Genomic DNA, 27,291 nt, shown 5'->3' with positions numbered 1-27,291 from the left:
CTCCTGCTGGTGGTGGGGGTCTTGCCAGCCTCTCCTGGTGGTCCGGATGAACGTCCCCCCTGAGGTGGGCTGGTGAATCCACTGTTACAGGGACTGAGGTGGGTGCAGGTGTTACCTCTTGTGGGAGGGCCTCCCTTTCTGTGGCTGATGAAGGAGTAGTTGGGTCCTTGCTGAACTGCAGGTGGTGTTGGTATTGTCCCACCACCAGCCAGGACTAGTGGGCACAAGGTGGGTGTTATGTTGCTTTGGACACAGGAAGTGGAGGTATTCATCTGATGAGGTGTTGTAGCAGCTGGGGTGGGAGGTGTAGGTGTGGGCCCAGATAGACTCACTGGACCTGTCTGCCCATGCAGACCAGATGGATCAGGTTGCTACTCTTCTTCTGGACTTTCAGGAGTTGAGTCCTCCCTGGAGGCTTGATCCTGGGCTGGAGTGGAGGTATCCTGAGACACAGATGTTTGGTCATGTGGTGTGGCTGTTGGACCTGTAATGAATGTAACAAAAATAATATTTTGTAAGAGTGTACAAATATAATGTAGCAACATAAAAGGGAAAATTAATTGAATATCATTATTAGTGATTTCAGCGGTAATGTAATAAATTACACAAACAGCTTATGTTGCATACAAAACTACTTAAACAGGTAAGAAAATGTCTTGAAATTGAAAAAGTTAAATTAGTAAGTCTACATAAAATGTACAAACCATTCAACACAACATAGTTGAGAGTAGAAATGTGAAATGTACCATCCCAAGGCCTAGCAGGCTAAAAAGACAGACCTTTACACAACTTAGAGAGATGTTTAGCATTAATCATCATATAAATAGTGCAGAGTTCAGTTTTCACATATTCCACTTTTATTCAGCATACAATCTTAAATGCCTCAAATGTTTACGGTCAATTAACGTTGATTTGCGAAACTAATGACGTCAATTTAATTACATGACAAGAGAAGGACAACATACAAAATTCAACCAAAACAATTTTCAAAAGAGAGCTTTAAATAGAGATTGATAAATAAATGACACTTTATCATAAGTGCAAATATGATAGAAAAGGGAGAATTTGCTAAATTAAATGGCAATAGTATCACAAAACTGAAATAAGGCATCATGGTAGTTGTAGTTATTTTAATGAAACATTCACAACACTTGCAAACCTCTAACTTGAACATACATTGTGTAAATCTGCTGTAGAAAGAGAACAGACATTTACTATGTGAAACACATATGTTATTTGGAGGACAAAAACTTACAGGCACCATAACAGCATGTGATGTGTGATGGCTATTGAAACCTGTTATCTTAAATACATCTCAAGACATTCAAATAAACAAGCCAAGTAAGATGTTACTGATAAATTTAGGTTTCTGTGTAAAATAAATGGTGCTGAACACATTAGCAACAGCTAACTTGAAAGCAAACAGGGCATTAGGTTTAGTGACACATTGAAAAGTCTAACTCTCCCTGAGATTCCTGTCAAACCTTCAGAATGTAGAATCTGCAAGACCTTCTCCTCCCAAGACATGATTTGTCAAGGGGACCTGGGAGAACCACCCCCAGTCCTCTCATCCTCCAAGTGACGCTTGGATGCCAGGGACACACTCTCCCCAGCAGGTTATCCCACCGCTTCCTAATTTCCCACTGTGTACACAGGTTGTTTTCTACAGCATGCACTCTGTCGACAACTCTGGACCACATATCCCTTTTCTGAGATAGAGGTGTATTTTGGGCATGGGCTTCAAACAATCATGGCTCCACTCTTATGTTTAAATCCACCATGATTGACAATTCTCCATCATTGAAATATCGATTTGTGTGCCCTGGTATTATCCAAATAAATATGGTGAAATCAAATTCTTTAACAACAAGGAAATAAATTAAACACATGGGACAAGAAACAGGCAAAAGCAACAAAATAGCCTAACTTTAGTGACCATTTTATGCCTTTCAAATGTTGTGGTGCAGTGGAATGGCAAAGGACCATGGTCAGAAATTAAGTGTGTTTTATAGTGTGGTATGCAGGTGCAAACAATTAGCCAAAACCCATCAGGTGTGTAAACCTAGCATCCAGCCAACAGTGACAGCAATATTGAAATGTTGACTGCATCCTATTAAGGATTCACTCCGTCGGCAACTTACCGCTAGAAGACCCTCCAGCTGTGAAATCTAAATTGGCTCGACGCAATCCGGCCACCATGACCATGACGGGGTAGTATTTGCCAGCATTTGAGTCAGCTGCATCAGTGAGCTGCGTACACGGTGGTAAACACTTTGTCAATGACGATGGAGAATCAGCCAGCATATATCCTAAAAGGGCGGGTGGACTGCCATCAGCTTGATGTAGTACTTGGGACCGCCGTCATGGCGGTAGTGCCGTCAACACCTAGATTGGGTTCATAGTTGGATAGCACTGATTGGTCACAACCTGATATGGAAAGATAAGTCATGAAAAATATGTAAGAGAGCTTCAGACATCTCAGGATTTTCCAGCACGAGTTGGCAAATGTTTCAAATAAAAAAAAAGAATTGTGGTATTTTTGCTGAAAAATACTACTTGGCCTGTTGTCTGTCAATGATGGAGAATCTGCTAAGTGCCATTCTGTGACCTACAGAGTCTCAAGCAGTACTGTCCCTTATAAAAGAAGGATGCCTGACACTAGAGAGTGCAGATTTCAATCTGAAATTTCTGCTCTCTGGCACCAGACAACCTTCCTTTTAGTGGTGCATGGTGCCGCAGGGGTATGTGAGGGGATAGGCACAGGAGCCTTTAGGTTACAGAAGAGCCTGGGTCGGAGAGGGCCAGATGAGTCACAGGAGGAGGGGGTACAGGAGACATGTGGATGAGAAGCAAATGTTTCACAAGATGTAGGAGTGAGAAGACAAAGCAAACACCGGAGAGAGTACCAAAAGAGGTAAGGTGGCACAGGAAAGTCACAAGGCAGTGGGGGTGAAGACAGTTGGAGGCACACAGAAGGGGGCAGAGGGACAGTGTGCAGGTAAGTCAGAGAAGTCACAGGGGGCACAGAGGACAAGGGACATTGGGTGGGGGGTGGCAAAGGGATACAGAGGGAAGTAGGGGTCAGAGGTACCACAAGGCAGTTGTGGAGAAGAGCAGGTTCACAGAGTGCATCAGGGACAACTGGAGGTGGGGCTGCTGCCTACAGAGGGTCAACGCATCGGGTGCTGCCAAAGGAAATAGGATTGCGCACATACCTGCTGATATCAGCCTCTGACAGTCCCTTTCTAGTATCCTCTTGAAATTCAAAGCTGTCCACAGGCTACTTGTAAAGGTGGAGGGCCCTGTACATCAGGCAGGCAAAAGTAAATACTTCTGCCTGCTGTCCTGCTGCTCATCCACCTTTTATTTGTCCATCAACTCAAAGCCAAAAAAGAATAGTCAATCTAGTTTTTATATTTAAAATTCATGCAAGAAAGTTTCAGGGCAATCCTACACTCTCAGAATCGTGGATGACCACTCATGACAACCTAGCATCAGTCCTAGCCCCTTCTGACTAGATCCCTCGTAAAACTGACCAAGTCTTTACTCTGGATCAGATGGGCCCCCTGTTTCTACAGCTTTGTCACCGTCAGATCAACTTTCACCCACTATCCTTCCTATTAATGAAGCTTTGACCACTATAGATGCCAGGAAGAGTGGTGAGACAGATGACACCTCTGACGGGCACATGGTGGTAGGAGACAGACCAGGTGACCCCTTTCCCCCTCTCCTAGTGGAACTTGCGCACGTAGCTAATACAGGCATGGAGGTAGCAGGGGGGTCAGACCTACCAGCTATATCTTCAGATTTAGCCCAGCAGCAACTTCCAGATCCAGTTCTATCTTTGGAGGAAGGAGGTATCACGGCTGCCTCTTTGCTGGCAATGTTCTCAACCCTGTCTCGGGACAAAAAAAGGGGCTTTGAGGAGTCTGCATCTATACAGAGGGAGATTCGGAACTATTGTGAGTCCCTCGATAACAAAATAGATGGGTTAACATCTAGGACAGGTGTGTTAGAAGAGACTGTGGGTGCGATGTCGTTACACCTGGATAAAGCAGTGGAGGATATTGGTAAACTAAAGAAAGAGGATCAGGCCCTCCTAGACAGGATGGAGGTGTTGGAGAACAATGCCAGAAGGGGTAACATTCGCATTCTCAACATTCCAGAAGGATCAGAAGGGTCAGATGTCAAGAAGTTTGTTGTTCATCTACTAAAAGAATCTCTTTCTTTGGATCAATCCCTGGAGGTGTTGGCCACTGACATCCAGAGGGTTCATAGGGATCCCTTTAAACAAAACCCACAAAGGTCGAAACCTCGTAAAATCTTGGTTAACTTTCACACTTATGCCCTTAAAGAGCAGGTTTTAAATTTAGCTTTAAAGCAGAAGTCATTACCTGGCAAGGGCTTTACTTTCCTGATAAGGTCAGACCTATCTAGGATTACGCTGGAAAAGCAATGGGAGTTTGGTAAGTGGTTAGACGCCTTTAAGAGGCTAGGTGCTACAGCTCAGCTTATTTTTCCGGCCTCATTAAGGGTCATGCATAATAACAAGATGATGAACATCAGGACAGTCCAAGCCACTGATGAGCTCCTTTTAGATCTGGGCAATAAGGGATCAGGTAAATAGGATTTGTGTCTCTCAGTGACTTAGACAATTCAATTCAATAATTTTTATTTGATTTAGTTCTCTTACGAGAACAACACATTTATACACGATACAAATTCAATTTTTGCTAAAAGAGATTATCACATTAATATATTAATTTTAAAAAAGACTTAAAAAATTTTTACAGGTTAAAACACAAAAATTCATTGGGTGGAGCATTGGAGAGGGAAATCAACATCTGGACCGAGTTTATATTACATTTTGTTTTGATCGGGGTAATGTATCTGTTCCTAGCTGCTACCACGATCTCGCTAGGACATACAAACAGAACATGTTCTAGATCTTGCACCCCACCTTTGCATAAGTCACAGAGATTCGTTTCTCCTTGATTTGATGACCACTTAAAGGTGTATGATTTCAGCGGTAATATTCCTAGCCATATTTGAAGTATAGCTCGCCTTACTCCATGATTTAGGTTAAAAAAGATATATGGTTGCGTTTTTTTAAAAACTATTGTGTCCGCTAACTGTTTGTACATTGAGAGCCCGGAGCAGTGTTGAATATCCAATTCCATGCTTAGCCTCGGTGTTAAGTGCTTCAAGTAGAGTTTCAGCTGGGCTGGGGTCCAAGATATTAACATTTCTAGAGAGACTGATGATAATTTAAAAGCATTACTTAGGTTTTTTCCAAATATATACTTTCGATAGTCTTGCTCCAGTGTCTCTATTTTTAACAGTGCTCTAAGTGTTCCTGGGTCTGCGTGAGCCAGGTTATATGCCCATCTAATTATGTTTATGATCCCTCTGGCATAGGAACTAACTAACGATAGTTCTAGCCTGAGAGCTTGAACCGGAACAGCTTGCGGCATCCTGGTTAACTTCCGCAGGATTTTCCCTTCTTTGACATCTATTTGAGACCATTCTTTTGTTGGGATATGTTCTATTGCAAATGATAAAACTGCAGGAATTTTCGCATTATAAACCTGGAGCAAGGAGGAGAATTGTCTTCGACCAGTGGATGAGTAAAGTCTTTGGAGAGCCCCTGTATGGGCATCTGCTTTATGTCCCATTTTTTGCAAATGAGGCTGGTTGCGCAAAGTCTGAGTAAATGTTCTCCCAAGACATATATATTCTTTTACAATTTCCAATGGATTACCTCCTAGTAGCCAGTTATAATTGCAATAAGTCTTCTTTCCTGTAAATGGTAGAGTTTTTGTTTTAGTGGTATTTGGGATTAAATAGTTTTCATCTGTATATGTGGTGAGTGCCGTGAGGTTTCGTTGGAGACCGAAGGGAGTCAGATCCAAGATTACTACATCATCGGCGTACATCAGGCAGTGAATTCTGGTGGAAGCAATCTTCGGCGGAAAGTTATTAACCTGATTAAGAGTTTCTGGTAGATCGCTCAAATATAAGGAGAATAATAGGGGGGCTAAAAGACACCCCTGTCGCAGGCCGTTTGGAGTTGGAAATGGGGAGGTTAGACCCTTCTCCCTCCCCATTTGAACTTGGCACCAAGTCCCAGAGTACAATGATGTTATTAAATGGAGAAGATGTTGTGGTATTCCCGTTTTCTGTAGTTTGTTCCAAAGTTTGACTCGATCGACCTAGTCGAAGGCAGTGGTAAAGTCTACAAATACTGCATATACTACCTGCGATTTTTTTACCACGTATTTTTCTAGTATTGTTTGAAGTACTGCAATATTATCTATGACTGAGTGTTTGGGTCTGAATCCTGCTTGGTAGAGTGGAATGGAGCCGGTTGAGAGTGCCCATTCTTTTAGGTGATCTAGAAGTACGGCAGCACAAATCTTCCCAGTTGCATCTAGGAGAGCTATTTGTCGGTAGTTCCCCGGGAGCAGTCTCGAACCCTTTTTATGAATCGGGATTACTATGCTTCCATTCCAGGACTTTGGGGTATCCCCTGTACTAAGTATGTGGTTATATGTGCATGTTAAAAAGTTACTCCACTCTTTTGGGTTGTTCTTTAAGACCATAATCGGAATTTGGTCTGGGCCCATTGCAGCCGAGCTTCTTGCCTTTTTTATGTAATGTTCTACTAAGGAAGGTGTTAGTGGCTCAATGTTTATGATTTTATCCTGTCCTATATTGATTTGCATTACTGTGTCGCAGTTGGAGACTTGGTTTACTTTGTATAAATTCGTTATATATGTTTCCCAGTCTGAAGGTGGGACAGGGTTTGAATTTAACATTTTTTTTGTTCCTGTTTCTTGTGCTATTATAGTCCAATAAGTACGTTTGTCTTGTCTTTTTGTTGCTATCTGTAGGTCTATCCATTTTTTATCCTGTAAGATTTGGTTTTCTTTTAATTTTTGTCTTCTGCGATAGTTTTTTAGTTTATTGATTTCCTGTTTTCTGGTGTCAGAGAAATACAGGAATTGTGCCCTAATTAATTTGTTTAATTCCCTTGCCTTGGGATCTGAGGTCAATCTTTTGTTGCCTTGTGTTTTTATCATTCTTCGTTTTCCGCTCTTCTGTAGTAGTTTAACAAGATTCTTGGCAACTGCCTCAAAATTTAATATTGGGTTTATGTTGTGATTAATTGAAAGTAAATTTGAGTTCTCAATGGTTTGGGTGATTTTTTCGAAGGATTTAGGGTTCCACGCTAGCCGACCTTGGACTGGATTTATGAGAGCTGTTTTGTGCAGTTCCTTTATATGTGCTGAAGTTGTTTGTTTCTGGGTTATACCTGTTGTTAATTGTAGAATAGCGTGGTCACTTCCTTTCTCGAACTTTATATTAAGTTGATGGGCTAGAGCAAAGAGGCCTGGACTGCAGATCATATAGTCAAGGATTGATGCACTGAATCCTCCCCTTCTTGTAAAGGAAGCAGGGATGTCACCTTCTATGTTGCCATTTAAAAGTACTCTGTTGAGAGTAGCAAGTGATGCTAAAATGATTTTCCCTCTCTTATTTGGTTTACATCCTGAGGGAAATTGAGGAATGGATATTGCCTGGGCCTCATTTGTTTCTCCTGAATCCCATGTTCCTAATAAATCATTAGAGATTTGCCCGTTTAGGTCTCCTATAAGGAGCATCAGCGGGAAATTCTGATCTTCTACCACCTTTTCGATATCCTCGAAAATAGTTATCGATAATGCATCCATTTTTGCTCCCGGTGGAATATAGACGTTACAGATAAGCATTTTGGTCGAGCTTCTGGTCTTATCAGTCCCTATTTTGATTTTTAAACATTGAAAGTTCTTTGAATGTGTTGGAATAATTTCCTGATCCCAATGATAGTCTTCAGATAGGAGGATAGCGATCCCTCCTTTTGCGTGTCCATGGTTAACCGGTTCTGCCGGTATATCATACACAAAGTAGTCGGGGAAATCGAAGTTTGTAGTTGCCCAAGTTTCTTGTAGTGCCAAGATCCCTGGACGATCTTGGGAAATTATTGCTAGTTTTTCTTGAGATTTTCCTGCGATGTTCCAGGAATAGATGGTTAGACCGTGGCTAAAACGGCGCTTGATTTCGGATCCCGTTTTTTGTTATTAAGGTTTTCTGCGATCCAAGCCCATGAGTTGTCCATTGGGATTATTTGCTGAGATTGGTTATTCTTGACCCAGCTTCGTCTTTGTCCGTTGTTAATTGAAACCGAAATGTCATCTTTGTAGGGATTTAACCAGCTGTTATTTGTAAGCCGGGATGCTACTGGATAATGATGTTTGACTCAATGGCGTTCTGGTGTCGAACCGGTTTCCACCTTTACAGGGGCCACGTCGAATCCTAGTTTATGAAGGGTCTCTTTTTCTTTATATATTATTGCTGGGATGACTGGTGACCAAAATTCTGCAACAGCTAATGTAATTTTGTTTTCATCTGGGAAGGAGACTAATTTTATGTCATTTCTTGCAAGCGCTTGTAGAGGTTGTATCCGTTGAAGCAAATTTATTATTCTTTCCCTATTTAGGGGGTCCTTTCCCGTGGGAAAGGGGTCTGTAATTTCCACTCCACAGTTATAATTTACCTGTGATTTGAAAGGCACATCCCTCATCAATGGGGTTTGTTGTTGGCTTTCCTTTTGCGTCTTTAATTCTTTATCTGTAATCCTAGGGACAAATATTGGGGTAATAGGATTTAGAGGTAGGGAAAGCACTGCTTGCGCCTTTGATGTCGTATACTGTTGCCTTTGCTCCGTCGAGTTATTACATATCTGATGTTCGTTTGTTTTTGCATTGATAATTGGTGTTGTTTCTGGGAATCTTGGTTTTCTTTCCTTTTGTTTTTCAATCCTTCTATTTTTTCTTTTCTTTATCCGCTTACGGCAGTTGACATTTGTTCTCCTGATTTTTGTAGTCACTAGATGCGGAGATGCGTCTAATGATGTATTTTTTGGAGTTTCTACTCTTTCTTGATTTGTCGCATTTAGCTCTTTTGATAGGTTTTTTGTTTTTGTTTTATTAAATAATGGATAGTAAATTATAGACTGTACCACCGATTTGGACTCTTTTTGCTCCCTAAAGAGTTTTCTCAATGAATATGTTTGATTATGCTTGTTCTTTTCTTTTTTTTCTTTTTGTTTACTTTGACCAGTTTGTGAAGCCGTGTCGACCTTTATTGAGTAGGGTGCTGTTGTCAGTTTTGGTGCTTGTGTGGTAAGCCCTTTGTCCCCTATTACTAGTTTATCATCTTCACCATCTATTGGCAGTTTTAATTGTTGTTTATTCCTTTTTTTTCCACCATGTGTTTTAAGATTCCTATTTGGGTATCTAACGTCTGGTCTGTATTTTCCAGGATGTTCCCTAAATGAGAAAGGACTGATTCTAGGATTCTTTCTAGAATAAGCAGTGCTTTGGATACTGTAGTTTGATCAGTAGAGTGATCTATAGATTTTTGCGTGAGGAAATTCGGAGTTCGCGAAAGAGAAATTTCAGAATTTGGCTGTTTTCGTGGGGTACTGTTCTGGATTTCCTTTTGATGTGCCCTACTGAAGACTAGATCTTTTAGGCTTATGTCGGGGCAAGTTATGTTGAATTCCAGATGTTCTTGGTTTTCTTGGTCATTGGATTTTTCTGATTTTATAATTATGCTGTTAGTATTTGATTGAGGCCAATTTTGATTGTTTAATGTTTCTTCTTGCCCTGTTTTGTTAATTGCTTCCAAGATTTGTTTTTTCCCTTCCTCTTTTGTTTGGATAGTTTGAGTTTGTTCAGTTACTTCTTGTCCTGTATTGCTAATGGTCTCCAGGTGTTCCTTTTTTCCTTCTTTTGTTTTTATTTGGTTGTTTTGCTCCAGATCCTTCGCGGTCTGTTTTGAAAAGTATTTGAGAATTCCATTAGGCGAATCGGTAGAGAGAGGACGGACGATTTTTCCAGCACTCCTTCTTATTGCTTGGTCTGTTCCTACTCTTTTCATAAATATTGTTTGTGATCTCAACTTTTTGTATGCCATGGTGCAATATACTGACTGGATGTGTCTTATACGCTATGGGGAAGTTTTAATTTCCAAGAGAGGAGGGTAGGACCTCGGACGACTTTCCAAGCTCTCACTCCCAACCTTACACCTCCTGCCACCTCCAATAGCGTATACAAGAATTTTATGAGGGAAATCCTGATCATAAGGATGAAATAAGTTCCCCTTTTCCCGCTTCCTGGTCCAGCTTTGATGACCTGCCCACCTCGGGCCGGCGTGAACGGCACCGCTTGATTCGCACCACACTTGGACTTACACTTCTGCTAGAGGTCTGAGGTCAGAAACAGATACAGAGTCAGTGAGGATGGGAGGTTTGGATAATGTTCCGATGAGGGAAGGCAATTTGTAGACAGTGTCCCTGTGGTAGCAGACAGGGAAGGGGGGCAGGGAGGGTACAGTAAGGGGACTGTGAGAGGGCTGTGAGAGGGCTGTGAGGGGGGCTGCAAGCAAACCGTTGGAAGCAGCTGGTAGCGAGCGGAGCGCTCGGGGGGACCTTTGGGCAAGATCGGACCTAGTCAGATCTGCCTGCGTCAGACCCCCGGGCTCTTACTTAGCGGCTGCCTCTATCGGCAGCCACGCTCACGTCCTTCCTCCCACCCTCTGCAGCAGCCTCACCTCAGAAGTGTTATGTTATTCGGCTTTCTGCAGCTCTGCAGCGGTGCAGCGCACTCCGCTCTCCACTCCTCCTCCACTTCCGGTCAGCAGGTCTCCTGGCTCACTGGCAGCGGTGCTCTGGGTGAGCACAGAAATGCAGGTGATAGCTGCGGAAGGGCAGGTCTGTGAAGTCCCCGTGCACGACGAATCAGTCAGGCTAGAACAATGTAGGCACGAGAGGGCATTCCTGGTTGCATTTAGTTCCTGAAAGGTGTCGCGCTCACCTGGGTTGAATGGGACTTGTCCACCAGTAGCACTGTATGCTGAGGTCCTGTGGATCCTGTCCTTGGCCTGGCCCCCCCTCTGGCACCGCAGGGCTGAGCAACCGAGAGGACCCAGACGACTGGATAGGGGGAAACGCCGCAGTGTGTGCAGCCCAAGTGCGCCGGTTGTTAATATCTGCGCCCTCCTCTGGTCTGCCGAGGGCTCTGCTGGAGATCTGCTGAGGTTCCCGCCCCCGCAGGGATGTTCCCACATTTACCGTGGCAGCGGCCGCGAGGGAGACCAGACAGACAGGGAGATACGGGAGCGGGAGCTGGAGCGGCTCAGGACAGGGCTCAGGGCAGATTGAATTTCTCGAGCCCCCTCTCGCCCCCTCCTGCCTCCCATCTCCGCGGCTCCCGGCTCCACGGCACGAAGGAGAAGAAGAAAGGAGAAGAAATCCACAGAGATCAGCTCCGGCGGACTGCAGCTGGCGTTTGCTCTTAGACCAATCCAGAGAATATGATTATTATGAATGCTTATACCCACATTGAATAGATGTAATAAACAAACAAATGAACTTAAAATCATAAAAATCTTTAAAAATAAAAAAAAAGAGAGGAAAAAAAAGAGAGGGAGAAGGGAAGGAAAAAGAAAGGAAAAAAGACGAGAAAAAAAAAGAGAAGAGTTAGGAAAAAAAAAGTTTGTCATGTCTTACACGTATTCTTTTCTCTTTTCTTCTGATGCACTAATCACTTAAAGATAGGGACTTTTTTTGGTTTAGAGTTTGGGGCAGGGGGGGTAGCGGTAACCTGAGGGAGGGGTGCGATCTACTGGACTTGATCCGGTTAGATACAGCACGGGTTCTCCATGGGAGGGGGGTGGAGGGCGGAGGGGGCACAGGGTTACGGGGGGGCTAAACATGAATAGAAAATTCCTCATTTGCCAATATGATGCTTTATTGCATTCTATCAGCTATATATATCTTTGTGCTGTGTTGCTAATTTTCAACGGGGGTGGTCAGCCTATTATTGATTCTTATCTTGAATTGAGGTTGGGCAGAGTCTGGGAAGATTATGATGACTAAATTAAAGATAATATCATGGAACGTTAATGGTTTGCGAACCAAATCCAGAGCTAGAACTCTTTTACAGTATCTCCGTGACTCAGACGCTCAGGTCATCATCCTTCAAGAGACACATTTGGTTCAGGTTGAAATCGATGCATTGGTTAAGGTCAATAAATGGATTGACTTTGCGATCTCTACTTCTCAGTCCTTGACCTCTAGAGGGGTATTGCTTATTTTCAAGAAACATCTTAAGGTTAAGCTCCAGGACTCAAAAGTGGACCCTGATGTTAGATGGGCTATTGCTTCTCTTTCTATTTTGGGCTTTCAACTGAATATAGTTGGGTATTATGGACCTAATCAAGATGATCCATCTATCTTGAAAACCATCTTTTCCCATCTCTTGTCCTTCCCTGAGCCTGTAATATTTGCTGGGGACTTTAACATTGTTTTAGACCCCATTTTGGATAAAACCCATAATAATCGATCCAGAGTCCCGCCGAAGTCAAGATCCTTCTTGTTAAATGCAATGAAGCAATATGGGTACGTTGATATCTGGCGGCTAAGGGCAGGCCAACAGCAGGGCATCTCTTTCAGGAATTATAAGTACCACCACCAATCGAGAATAGATTTCATATTAATTAACCAGAGATTGGTAGACACTGTCAAGACCATTAAATACCCCCCCTACATTCATAAGACCACTCTGCTGTGCTGTTGGAACTCACGACCCCTTTAACAGCGCCGGTAAGGATCTGGTCTTTTGATCGTTCGCTACTCTCCCACTCTGAAGATGTTCTTTTCTTAAAGACTGAGGTAGTGCTTTTCTTGAAGATAAATGTAGGTTCTGCTGGTATAGGAGTTGTATGGGACTCTCTTAAGGTGTTTTTGAGAGGCCTAATTACAGCTAAAGTTGCTTATAGAAGAAGAGAGTATAGAGAGGCCGTGGCCTCGGTGGAGGCGAATATAGCCATGGTCCAGCTTGAGATTGACTCCAATACTAGCTCCACGGATGATGTTTTGATATCTCTGTGCGAAAGACTACTCTCCTTAAAGGGTCAACTAGCCTAAATTCTTAACCAGAGATTACAAGAAAGATGGGAGGCCAGTAAGATTGCGCATTTCCAGTATGGGGAAGGGGCTGGGAAGTTACTGGCATGGAAAGCCAAAACGGATCAGGTCCGTAACAACATTGACCTGATCAACGTTAATGATGTCCCTCTATCTGTGGATGTTGATATCAGAGCAGCCTTTAGAGAATACTTTCAAGCCATTTACCGTGAGGAAAAAATATTAGACCCTGTTACCATCAAAGATTGGCTTGGTAAAATCTCCCTCCCATGTCTTTCTGTTAACCAGAGTGAGATGCTAGAGAGTGAAATCTCGGAAGACGAAGTGAGGATAGCCATTCAGAATGCCAAGAAGGGGAAAGCATCTCGGCCAGATGGCCTACCTGCAGAAATTTATAGAACTTTGGAGCAAGAGCTTGTCCCTTTTTTGGCAATTCTGTTTAATCAAATCCTTTTGGATGGGGTGCCTCCTCCAGTGTCATGGAATAATGTCTCCATTACTGTAATACTAAAACCTGGGAAGCCATCAACTGCATGCGGTCCGTATAGACCAATCTCGATTCTAAATGGGGATTACAAGATATTCTCATCCATTCTTGCAAATAGACTAGCCTTAGTTGCACCCTCCATTTTACATCTGGATCAGAAGGGGTTCGTCAAGGGGCGACAGCTCTTCGAATTAAGCTTCGACTTAATAGGAGCTATAGATCTGGTAGTTTTGGAATCTCTCCCTCTGGCGGCTCTTACGTTGGATGCAACTAAGGCCTTCGACAGGGTCAATTGGTTGTACCTGTCAGAGGCCTTGGCAAAGTTCAACGTGGAAGGAGGATTTCGTCGAGCAATTGGTCTTCTTTACCAGAACCCCAGTGCCTGCGTTCTGGTCAATGGGGTATTGTCTGACCCCTTTAACATCTCGAGGGGCACTCGGCAGGGCTGCCCACTCTCTCCAATCCTTTTCGATATGTATGCTGAACCATTTGCCCAGAGTTTGAGGGATAGTGTTAACATCAAAGGGTTCGTATGCAGGTGTTGGGAGAGAAAGGTGGCCCTGTATGCGGACGACATCCTCATCTTTACGTCCGCACCCCATTCGGCCCTTCCTGCAATATTTAAACTGGCATCGGAATTTGGGGAGGTGTCCGGCTACGAGATTAATACATTAAAAACTGAGATGATGGCCTGGAACATCGACTGGAGTTCCTTTAGTTCTGGCGTTCGGCCGGGTGAGGGGATGAGGTATCTAGGCCTTGATGTTGTTGGGGATATAGATCAGATCGCCACTAACAATTTCTCGAAGGTGGCTAAGGAATGTAGTAAGTTGCTCCAAAATTGGGCTCATCTCCCGTTGTCTTTACTGGGTAGGATTAATCTTGTTAAGATGTCCATTTTACCCAAGATTACCTTTTTATTTAACATTATCCCTTTATATTTTGAACCTTCTCTTATTAAAAAACTACAGGCCGAAATCAACACCTTTATCTGGAATAAGCACCTTCCAAGAATTTCGTGAAAAAAAATCAGGAGACGTAGGGATAAGGGTGGGCTTGCTGCCCCTGACCTGCAGATCTACGCTTGGGCCTTCCAGCTATCTCATGCTAGGATGTTATTAAAGAATCCATCTGACCAAGGAGTTGGTTATATTTATACAGCATTGTTGATGGCAGAGGGGGTGAGCCAGTCAAGTTTCCTCTTTAAATTTGGGGATCCCAAGTTTAAAAAAAAAGTGAAACTGAAGATTTTTTGAGGTATGGCAAGAATTTTGGCCCAGCTAACAAAAGTTATTAAAATAGGGTACTATGGTAGTAGAACGCCTCTGTGGGGCCTTCCCGATAGCCCGGCTTGGCTGGGAGATGTACTTGTTCAACCTATTAGAGATGCTGGACTTCTGGTGTGGGGAGAATTATTCGTTGATGGGGTTCTATTACCCTGGGAGTGCCTAGGAAACCAAATTGGTCCAAACCTTGCCAGACTTAAATACTTGCAAATATCCAGCTGGTCTAGATCATATAACGCTTTACCATCTCGAGGAACTAAATTTCCCTTGGGTATACACAGTCATCTTATCACCCTTCTAGTTGACAAGCCTCCCACTAAGAAGGAGATTTCATCTTGGTATAATCTAATTCTGGAAGAACTGGATGGCGAATTTCTGTTACAGGATCAACTTTGGTCACCACATCTAAGTAACCCCAACCTGCACCATGACCCACCTTTGGAGTACATCATGTGGTATGATGTGGGATATCGTCAAGCCGGCATGGTTACGTAGAAACCACATCTTTACTTTACACCGAGCTTACTATTCGCCTCTACGACTTTCTAAATTTAATCAGGGAAACAGGGTGGCATGTGCGAGATGTGGGCTCTTAGCCGCAGCTGACACCCACATGTTCTTCGAGTGGCCTCATCTATCCCTATTTTGGGAAGCCATAAGTAAGACCCTTTCAATATCAGTTGGTACCAATATTGTTCTTGACCTTACCTCGGTAATTTTTGGCATTGTAGAAAGGGTTCCCACATCAGCAAGGAAGTTGACCTTTTATTCTATTCTGCTTGCGAGGAGGGAGATACGCAAGAAATAGAAAGACTCTCTACCTCCTTCAATTAATGACTGGTATACCTTGGCCTTACAGGTCTCTAGGTTAGATGTGGCAAGAGCTGGGAACCGTGACAAAAGATCTTTCTGGCATCTCCTGAGGTGGGATCATTGAGAAGCTGTTTTTTTTTTCCCCAGGTCCAATGATTAAGCCATCATTCCCATCTTTGGGTATAGCCGAATTTTGATGCTCTACTAGCATCTTGGCTGCACTCCTGAGACCTCCATATGGTTTTTGTCTTGGCGATCAATGCTGGTCTAGGCACTATTGCTGAGGGATGAACGCCCTGTTCCATTTCTACACCCACCAGTCGTAAGAACTGAGGCAGCATGTTGCTTGTATACCGGCAGGTTGCACAATCAGAACCTAGGTGGCATATGAGGACAAAAAAAAAACACATGCTTCTAGCACATTGCGCTTCTTCAGGGCTAGTGGGGATTTAATTTCCTTTCATATTTATTTATTTATTTATTTATTTAGTGTTTTCTATAGCGCGAACATGACCCACGGTAGTGTATCAGAACGCTTTACAGTAGCGGTTCATCAGTCCTTAATGTTTCACAATACAGTTTAGCATATATACATATATACATTCAGTAATACAATTGCCAAGGCACAGTTAAAGAACAGGATCATCTTTTAACATGACCTAGTGTGGGGTAGCAGAGCTCTTTTACATAGCGATTCATCCGTCATAATTTTTACACTTCAATTTAGCATATAGACATACCTACAATCAGTAATGAAATTCAGCAGTTTGTGGCCAGCAGACCTCCAATATAGGCTTTATGGAAGAAATGTGCTCATACTGTTTCCCAGTGGGTATTGGTATTATAGGTTGGCTTCCTTGAATTCTTTTCTAATTTTGGAAATCACTAGCTGTACAGTTGCTTGTTTGCATATTATCAAAAAGGAATATTTTATCCTTTATGAATACAATGCTGCTCTGCAATAATATGTGGAACCACCTCTATTTACCTCTTTAGCACCTGTACCTCTTGGCCAGAGCTCTCTTTCAGATGAATCAATGATAGGGCCAGGTTGCCTTCTTGTGCGTTATAGGTTTCCCGTGATAGGAATTGTGGCTCTTTAGACTGCCTCAACTCCCTCATTTTGTCAGAAAGAGCTGACAAAGGGCAAATGATGAAATACATCTGTCAAGTTTTGTTTTGGTGAATAAATACTGGTAAAGGCATTTGACCCGGGGGGCCATTTCTTCACGGGGCAGCTAGCGGAGAACACCCTTACCTGCTGGACCTATTCCCTGGGCTGCACACGCTGTTGGTCTCCCTGCCGCCGTCTCCAACACAGCAGAACGGCCGCCGCAGGGGGAGACTACAGCTCCCAGGCATCAACACTGCACCGCCCACTTCGGCCCTGCAACGCACCCGGAGGCGCTTAAATAACGGACGGTCCCTCGGTGGAGCGGGGGCCATTTCTTCACGGGTCAGCTAGCGGAGAACACCCTTACCTGCTGGACCTATTCCCTGGGCTGCACACACTGTTGGTCTCCCTGCCGCCGTCTCCAACACCGCAGAACGGCCGCCGCAGGGGGAGACTACAGCTCCCAGACATCAACACTGCACCGCCCACTTCCGCCCTGCAACACGCCCGGAGGCGCTTAAACAACGGACGCTCCCTCGGTGGAGCGGGGGCCATTTCTTCACGGGGCAGCTAGTGGAGAACACCCTTACCTGCTGGACCTATTCCATGGGCTGCACACGCTGTTAATCTCCCTGCCGCCATCTCCAACACCGCAGAACCGCCACCGCAGGGGGAGACTACAGCTCCCAGGCATCAACACTGCACCGCCCACTTCCGCCCTGCAACGCGCCCGGAGGCGCTTAAACAACGGACGCTCCCTCGGTGGAGCGGGGGCCATTTCTTCACGGGGCAGCTAGCGGAGAACACCCTTACCTGCTGGACCTATTCCCTGGGCTGCACACGCTGTTGGTCTCCCTGCCGCTGTCTCCAACACCGCAGAACGGCCGCCGCAGGGGGAGACTACAGCTCCCAGGCATCAACACTGCACCGCCCACTTCCGCCCTGCAACGCGCCCGGAGGCGCTTAAACAACGGACGATCCCTCCCCGTCGCGGACTCGCGCGGGCGGCGCCGGGTGGAGCCCGGGCAGAGTCTGTGGCCGTCAGAGGGCCGGAGGAGGCCGGGCTGGGCGACGGACCTTGGGTCTTTTCTTCGGGACTTCTGAGAACCATGAGTTTTTCTTTTGTTGGGTATTTTCAACAGGCTGCTAAATGAGCCGGTCCGAAATGGCTAAATTGTGTTCTTCCAAAACGCCATCATTACCAGGGCCGATAGATAACTATATGGTAAAAGTTGTGAGCAAAATCAACACAGCACGCCGTATGTCTCTGAGCTGAATCAGCCCGCCTGCTTCACCAACAAATGGATCATTACCACCAGAGTTTTGTGATCTAGTTTCAGGGGGTACACAATGTACTCAAATAGCAGGGGACATAGACACATCTGCCATCTCAGCACCTACCGTGGCGATATTAGATAATTCATTGCCTTCCACAATCCAACCTTTACCAACATCGTCCCCGGAACCCTCCCCAGTACACTCGCAGGCACGAAGAAAATCGAGAGCGAGAGGTTGTAGAGGGTCACAAAATAATCGGGGAGGGCACAAGAGAGTTAAGAAGGCAGCCATCATACTGGATGACGAAGTAGGAGCCCTCCATGACAAATCAAACGAGGGGGTTATGACCAAACTGAACAGTGATCAAATTGACTCCCTGATTGACATGTTTGTGCTGAAAATGGAGACTATGTTTAAACCATTGGCAGACAGAGTCGAACAGGTCACTGTTTTTAAAGTGTATTTGATTGTATAGTATGCATCACCGTCTTTTTATGATATTGAATTATCGAAATAAAGTATTTTGACTGACTGACTGACTGGCATTTGACTATGAATGTGTGACTTGGTTCTGTAAAGTTATTAAACAAGGACAAGGGAAACCCTACTCACAAAGAACCAGGGATTTTTACTGTGTATCAAGAAACAACGGTTCTTGTGGAAAACAATAATACATTCTACTGATACTTGAAATGACCAATGGCAATAACCATCGGTTATATGGATTTCAAACAAAAAGGAAGCCGAGATTGTGTATTTATAGTTTATGACAAATATTCAGACAGATTTCAAAATATACACAAAGATTGGTGCTTAGTGTCCCCAGTGAAAAATTGGAACCAAAGGGAAATAGAGTAGTGACAATTGAGAAATTTACAATTTGCTTTCCATTATTTTGAAAAAACGAGCATATATATTTTTAACAGTTTTCCCAGACACTGTGTACAATAATCAGTGCTGGCATAATAATTTGTTTTTCTTGTAAGTCGGCGGCGTTTTGACCCTTCCAAAGATGCCGGGTCTCTTCAGGACCTAATAATATAGGGACATCTGGAATTTAGAAAGGGAGAGTGGCATAAACTATAGTCCAGTAGGATCTATAATGTTATGTGATAAAAATAAAATAAAAATTAAAGACCATGGGGTACCTGAAAGAATAACAGTTGGTATGCGCAGCCACTGGTGCGAACTGAAAATACTTCTCCAGTGAAAAAAGGAACAGGATACTCACACTGGACCCAGCCGGGTACTACAAGAGTGAGAGAAGAAAGAGGAGAGTAAGAAACAAAAGTAGTAACAGTAGTCAGGTAACGTACTGGAAGAGATTCCGGATGCTTACTTCAGTATGAGGGGAGAGGGAGAGGCTGGCAATACTAGGTGTAGCAGGGCGGGTGTCCCTGTCTGCAATACAGAGCTGTTTGAAAGGTGTTTATCTGATAGGAAGCAGTCCTCTGTCAGTGTCGGGCTCAATTATAAGAGAGGCGGAATGCCATAGTCCTGGTTCTATGTGTGGGGCATGCCTCATTCCCGTGTTGTGTCTTCATAGATAGAAGATTTGTGGAGCAGAGACGGTACCTCAGATGCTTGAACAGGGTGTGTTCCGTCAATGGGTTTCTGCAAAAATGCAAAGTGGATGATCGGACATGACGAATGATGTATTGTGGAATGCTAATTCTTAATATGCAAAGTGGGGCTTGTTGCTGTTTTATATACCGCTTGACAGAATAATAGTGTGCAGTTGCAATTGCCGCGATTGAATAAACAGGTCGGGGGCATTCAATTAATGGGTTTCTGGAAATCTAAACTAGGATAATGTATCCTCAGCGGTAGTGGTATTCTAAAAACAAGGATGCTAGCCAAACGTCTTACCTTCTGAATGAATCAATGTAGGACGCGTGCAGCCACTACGTGTCTCCTCCTCGGCGTCTGTCTTGGTGCAATGACAGCGTGGAATGTAAAGGGCACAGAAGAAATGGGTGTAGTGTGAGTCCGCTCTAATGTGTCACGGCACCCGCTGTGCTTGTGAGGCGACAGCTCCAGTGGAACTTTGGAAACGAAAATATATATATATCTAAATCTACAAAAAAATCTCTATATATATATATATATCTCTACACAAAACTATATTACCTACTGGCGGTTGCCAGTAGGAAGTTATAGTTAGGACCTAGTTTCCATAGGAAATCCGCAACATTCTATGTGGAATAACTTTGGCGCCTGTTGACGAATCTTCGCGAAATTCTCAAAGACGATGGGGCGCTCTAGTCTGCTCCTTCCCTTAAAGTTTCAGAGAGATTCGTGAAGCGGGGGCCGAGAAAAAAGGCGGTCCCAAAACGTGTTTTCCCCATGCAATTTTCCATAGGTACCTTTAGACACAGCTACAGCCCGAACTGCTGAACGGAATTACACCAAATTTGGCAAAAATGTAGAGTTTGGTTCGTAGATTGTGCTTTTTGTTACATGGTGTAATATTTGTGAAGTCGTACCGTACACGCACCGTCTGAGGACTGTACGTGTACCATTACGAGCACGAGCTGCATGCTGTAAACTGTCTGTCAACACTCCGAACCAGGAAGTGTTGGCAGCCATCTTGTGCCTCGGTAGAACCGAGGCACAAGAAAGCAGTGAAAGAAACGCAAAAAACATGCAAAGGGATACACGTAGGTACGCGTATCCAGCGAAAAAAAAAAAAACGAAGCTGCTTTTTGTTAATTAGCCCCCGGGGGGCCAAATCCCGGGGGCATTTTTGTTTATTTTAATGGGGGGGCCCAGTTGGACCCCCCAGCCCTGGGGACCACCACCCCCCAGGGCTTGAATAATATGTATGCGGGAGGGCTCATTTTTTTAATAATAAGGGGGCCCAGAGGTGCCCCCCAGCCCCGGGGACCGCCACCTCATCGGGGCTCTAGTATTTAAATTGGGGGGTCTGTAACGGACCCCTCAGCCCTGGGGACCTCCATCACCCGGGGCTTTTATATGTTGGGAGGGGGCCACGCGGCCCCCCTCCTGAAGCCTTGTGGTGGCCCTGGGGACCGCCACCCCCAGGGTCAGCTCCTGCAGTGTCCTGGGGTACCCACCCCCGGGACACTGCTGTTTGCTATGGTAGGGCGGGAGCCTCGCAGCTCTCACCCTACCATAGCAAACTGCTTTGGCTTTCGAAAGAGAGAGCAGGAAACATGCTCTCTCTTTCAAAAATCAAAGCAAATTACTTTTCTGCATGGGGAGCAGCATGTTAGCTGCTCCCCATGCAGAAAAGCAATGCTGGCTCCCGAAGGACGCGGGGAGCCGGCAGGGACCGTGGGGGGGGGGGATTGGGGACCCCTCACGGTTCCCAACGGAGTGGGACAGCCCCGGGGATGGGGTCCCCGGGGCTATAAGTGGCCCAGGAGGGGTTCCCCCCAAAAAATAATAATTAAAAAAATGGCCGGCCACAGGAGGGGGGCAAAGCAGCCCCCTCCTAATTAAAACATTTATTTTTGAAAAAAGGTCCATGCCCCGGGCGATGGAGTCCTCGGGGCAGAGTATGGCCTTGGGAGGGGGGCCACGCGGCCCCCTTCCCGATTTTTTTTTTAAATTATAAATTGGGGGCAAGTCCTGGCGGATGGGTCCCCAGGGCAAAAAAAAAGACAAAGAAGGGGGGCTGCCCCTTCTTAAAAGCCCCCCTTCCTAAAAGTAAATTTAAAAAAAACAGGTTCGGGAGGAGGCCACCCCCCTCCCCGCACCTCACTTGCATACTGGGGGTCCCTGGGGGCCAACTAGCCCACCAGGAGCCTCCAGTATGGGCCAGGTGGCTGCATTGCAGAGAGGTGTAAAAAGGGGCATGGCGTCAGAACACCTCTCTGCAAAGCAGCCCTCTGACGCATACTGGAGGTTCCTGGTGGGCTAGTTGGCCCCCAGAGACCCCCAGTATGCAAGGGGAATTTCTTCCCCCTCTACAAATGCACCAGGGGGGTGTGTTGCAGAGAGGTGTAAAAAGGGCGTGGCCTCATTACACCTCTCTGCAATGCAGCCCCCTGGCGCACATTGGAGGTTCATGGTGGGCTAGTTGGCCCCCAGGGACCCCCAGTATGCAAGGGGAATTAGTTCCCCCTCTGCAAACGCACCAGGGGGCTACGTTGCAGAGAGGTGTAAAGAGGCCACGGCCCTTTTTAAACCTCTCTGCGATGCAGCCCCCTGGCACATACTGGAGGTTCCTGTTGGGCCAGTTGGCCCCCAGGGACCCCCAATATGCAAGGGGAGTTAATCCCCCAACTTAGAACGCGCTACAGGGCGCGTTTGCACAGTGGTGAAGGTAGGGAGCGGGGCTTGAGGTAATATGTGTGCAAACATGCCCTGTGGCGCGTTTTAAGTTGGGAAATTAATTTCTCTTCAATCCAGAGGTCCCCTAAGGGCCAAATAGTCCAACAGGTACCTCCAGTAAGCGCCACGGAGCTGTGTTGCATAGTGTTGTAAAAGGGGGAGTGCCCTCTGAACACCTCTCTGCTACGCAGCTCCCTGGCGCATACTGGAGGTACCTGGTGGGGTAGTTGGCTCACAGAGGACCTCAGGATTGAAGAGGAATGAATTCCCCAACCTAAAACGCGCCACAGGGCGTGTTTGCACACATTTCACCTCAGGCCCCACCCCCTTCCTTCACTATTGAGCAAAATATTCATCTAAAATCAGCCGAACTACGAATTCCGATTTACTCACCTGTTATCACGAGAGACGTCAGTGCTGCATCTTTGAGCCCAGTACGGACCCTGAAAAGTAGATCCAAGCGTACTTACCAGTAACTTGTATTTCCTTCCATAGGAATCTGTTGTGTGGTTATCACCAGAAAAGATTCTAAGTGTCTATTTTTGAAACCTACAAATATTCCTCTAAAATCAGCCGAACTATGAATTCCGATTTACTGATCTGTTATCAGGAGAGACCTCAGTGCTGCATCTTTCAGCCCACTACTGATCCTGAAAAGTAATTCTAACCATACTTACAGTAACTTGAATTTCCTTCATTAGGCTAACATTGACTGGTTTCACTTGGAAATTCTAATAAGCGTGGAGTTTTGTAACTTAAAAAAATTCCTCTAAAATCAGCCAAACTACGAATTCCGATTAACTCACCTGTTATCAGGAGAGACCTCAGTGCTGCATCTTTCAGCCCAGTACTGATCCTGAAAAGTAATTTTAACCGTACTTACAAATAACTTGAATGGCCTTCCGTAGGATATCATTGCCTGCTATATAAAATATATATAAATTAAAAAAACATCTAAATAAAAAAAACAAATATTACAATTTCAATATTTTTAAAAACATTTTTTTTCAATTTATATTAAAAATATGTAATGTAATTAAAAAAAAATAATATCTAAAAATAAATACTTTAAAACAATGTAGTAAATCAGTATAAAAAAATATAAAAATTAATACATTTAAAAATTATCATTTACAAAACCTTTGAAATTCACTGAAAAAACCATAGGTTTCAGCCACGTTATAGTTAGGAATTAGCATTTAAAAAACCTTAGAAAATCACTGAAAAAACCATAGGTTTCAGCCACGTTATAGTTAGGAATTAACATTTAAAAAACCTTAGAAATTCACTGAAAAAAATCATAGGTTTCAAACATGTTATAGTTAGCTGGGCATTTCACTCATACAAAACCATTGAAATTCCCCCGTTAAAGTTAGTTCAGCTAACTATAACTCGCGCGCCCGCAATGCACTGCTGATGAAGTCACATATTACATCACTCATGACATGGTCAGTGACATCACTGATGACATCACTGATGACATCTCAAATGACATCACTGATGATATCACTGATGACATCATCCAGTGAATGTGTGTCTTTCTGAAAAATAAATGTATATCTAAAGGTCGATGGAAGAATAAGCAGGTAAATAAGTGGGTAAATGGATGGTTTTTTTGTAAAATTAATTGTATAACGGACTCATTAAGTGTATCTTAGTGAATACATGTATTAGCAAGTAATGTTTAATATGTAAATATCTGTATCAGTGTCTCACGTTGTGTAAAAGTGGCTGCATGAGTTGGTGAGTAGCTACATGAGTGTCTATATGAGTTATTAGTTGTTTTTTTGAGTATCAGAATGAGTGTCTGTATGGTTTGGTGGGGGTATTAGCGCACAGATGCATGAATGACTGACTCACTGTTTGTATGTGTTTTGAAGACAGCATGTGTGCGGGACTGTATGGGTGGATGAGTGTGTGTATGGGTGTGTTAGTGAGTGAATGACTGTCTCAAAAGTATCTTTATGAGTAACTACATATGTTTTAAACTAGTATATTTGAGTATTGATGTATATAAGTGAGTATATGTGAGAGTGAGAGATTGGAAGAGTTCCTGTATAAATAGGTATGTGTTTCTATAAGTGATTGTTTAAGAGAGTAAGTATGTGTACGTTTCTGTAGAGGTAAGTGTAGTGGTGTGTGTATAACTGTATATGCAAGTAAATGGATGTTTGATAGTTTATTTGCATGTGTGGGTATGTGTGTGAGTAACTCTATGGATGAGTATTGGTGTGTAACAGGATGTATAGGTGTATGAGTACATATGATGAGTGAGTACATGTATGAGTGACTATATAGAACTGTTGGTGAATGAGTGGATGTGTATGTAGATGTTGGAATTACTGAATAGGTTGTTGTAAATGGTATTGGCATCTCCATTTTTTTGAAAATGTTAGTTTCTATTTTTGAATGTGTGTATCAAAGGTTATATTAGGGTGAGAGGAGGTCTGCCACTCTATCACAAGAATGATGTCATCAGTGATGGGAATTTCAATAGCTTTGTATGAGTGAAATGTCCAGCTAACTATACCATGTGTGAAACCTATGATTTATTCTGTGAATATATATATATATATATATATATATATATATGGATCCAATCCTGGTTTGGCTTTCAAAGAACAGGCACCGACTCCGTGGATTAGAAATCAAAGGTTTTTAATAAAAAAAATGACCAGACGCGTTTCGGCAGACAAGTCCGCCTTGTTCACTACATCTGATATATTTTTTTTTTTGGGCGCGTCATGTGACCAAGCTCCGCCTGTGGAGCGAAACGCGTCGAGGAGAGCACTCGCTCTGTGATTGCTGATATTAAAATTACCACTGCTAACACGACTCACGGTGTGATGGCACTTTATTAAAAAAGATTGAATTTACTACAAGGAGAAGAGGTCTGCGCCTGTTTTAGCCCGCGCTGACAGCGGCCAGGATTGCTTTGATATATATATATATATATATATATAATATATATATATATATATATATATATATATATATATATATATATATATATATATACATATATATATATATATATATATATATATTGTATTACAAGGTGCCCAAAAGCTTCGGAAATGCACACGATAGCAGACGAACTTTTCAAAGTTCATTTAATTGCAAAACACCAGCATTTTAACATCCAGAAATAAATCACTTTCACCTGACGCGTTTCGTGCTGCCTTGCACTTGTTCACAGGATTGACTAACAGCAAAACAGTCCAGCCTCGATTTTCTGTGCATTTAAATAGTGTCCTGCTTCTTGATTGGATTACACAGGTAAGTTCGAAATTGCTGCATTGTGGAACATGGTGTTCCCAGGCTTGAATCACACCCTCCAGTGGGTGTTGTTTTGTTGTTCACATTTTGTCATTATCATAATTGCCTTTAGTGGGCTTCCGAATGTCTTTGCTGGTGAAAATCATGCTGTCTGGTATCCCGTAAGAGAGTTAAGAACAGTTCCAGCCTCTCCGGTCCTCAATCTAGGCGGTGCCACTTCCACGACAGGACTGCCGTTTTATTATTGTATTACAAGGTGCCCAAAAGCTTCGTAAATGCACACGATAGCAGACGAACTTTTCAAAGTTCATTTAATTGCAAAACACCAGCATTTTAACATCCAGAAATAAATCACTTTCACCTGACGCGTTTCGTGCCGCCTTGCACTTGTTCACAGGATTGACTAACAGCAAAACAGTCCAGCCTTGATTTTCTGTGCATTTAAATAGTGTCCCGCTTCTTGATTGGATTACACAGGTAAGTTCGAAATTGCTGCATTGTGGAACATGGTGTTCCCAGGCTTGAATCACACCTTCCAGTGGGTGTTGTTTTGTTGTTCACCTTGTAATACAATAATGAAACGGCAGTCCTGTCGTGGAAGTGGCACCTCCTAGATTGAGGACCGGAGAGGCTGGAACTGTTCTTAACTCTCTTACGGGATACCAGACAGCATGATTTTCACCAGCAAAGACATTCGGAGGCCCACTAAAGGCAATTATGATAATGACAAAATGTGAACAACAAAACAACACCCACTGGAGGGTGTGATTCAAGGTAGAAAGCAGAAAAACAAACGTGTAGGAAAAAAAGGGGGCAGGGTATACACACCATGACCCTCTAGGCCTGCCCAGGTGGTCCCAAAAGGACAAAAAAGGCTCCATTAAAAAAAAAAAAAAAACTGGTCTGTTTTTTTAAAAAATAACCCTCGGGGGGGATCAAATCGCGAGGGCATAGTGCTAAAGAAGTGTGGGGGGTCCCCAATCCCCCCACACTGCCCCTGAGACCGCTGCCCCCGGGGCAAAGCAATGCAGCCTACTGGCGCATACTGGAGGTTCCAGGTGGGCTAGTTGGCCCACAGGGGCCCCCAGTATGCAAGGGGAATTAGTTCCCGCTCTGAAAACGCGCCAGGGGGCTGCGTTGCTGAGAGGTGTAAAAAAGGGTGTGGCCTCATTACACCTTCTGCAACGCAGCCCCCTGGCGCATACTGGAGGTTCCAGGTGGGCCAGTTGGCCCCCAGGGACCCCCAGTATTCAAGGGGAATTAGTTCCCCCTCTGCAAACATGCCCGGGGGCTGCGTTCCAGAGAGGTGTAAAAAAGAGTGTGGCCTCAATACACCTCTCTGCAACGCAGCCCCCTGGCGCATACTGGAGGTTCCATGTGGGCTAGTTGGCCCCCAGGGACCCCTAATATGCAAGGGGAATTACTTCCCCCTCTGCAAACGTGCCCGGGGGCTGCGTTGCAGAGAGGTGTATAAAAGGGTGTGGCCTCATTACACCTTTCTGCAATGCAGCCCCCTGGCGCATACTGGAGGTTCCAGGTGGGCTAGTTGGCCCCCAGAGACCCCCAGAATACAAGGGGAGTTAGGTCCTTCTCTGCAAATGTGCCAGGGGGCTACGTTGCAGAGAGGTATAAAAAGGGGCGTGGCCTCATTACACCTTTCTGCAACGCAGCCCCCTGGCACATACTGGAGGTTCCAGGTGGG

This window comes from Lissotriton helveticus, chromosome 2_1, assembly GCF_964261635.1.
Source record: "Lissotriton helveticus chromosome 2_1, aLisHel1.1, whole genome shotgun sequence".
NCBI lineage: Eukaryota > Metazoa > Chordata > Amphibia > Caudata > Salamandridae > Lissotriton > Lissotriton helveticus.
Note: the sequence above shows the minus strand (reverse complement) of the source record.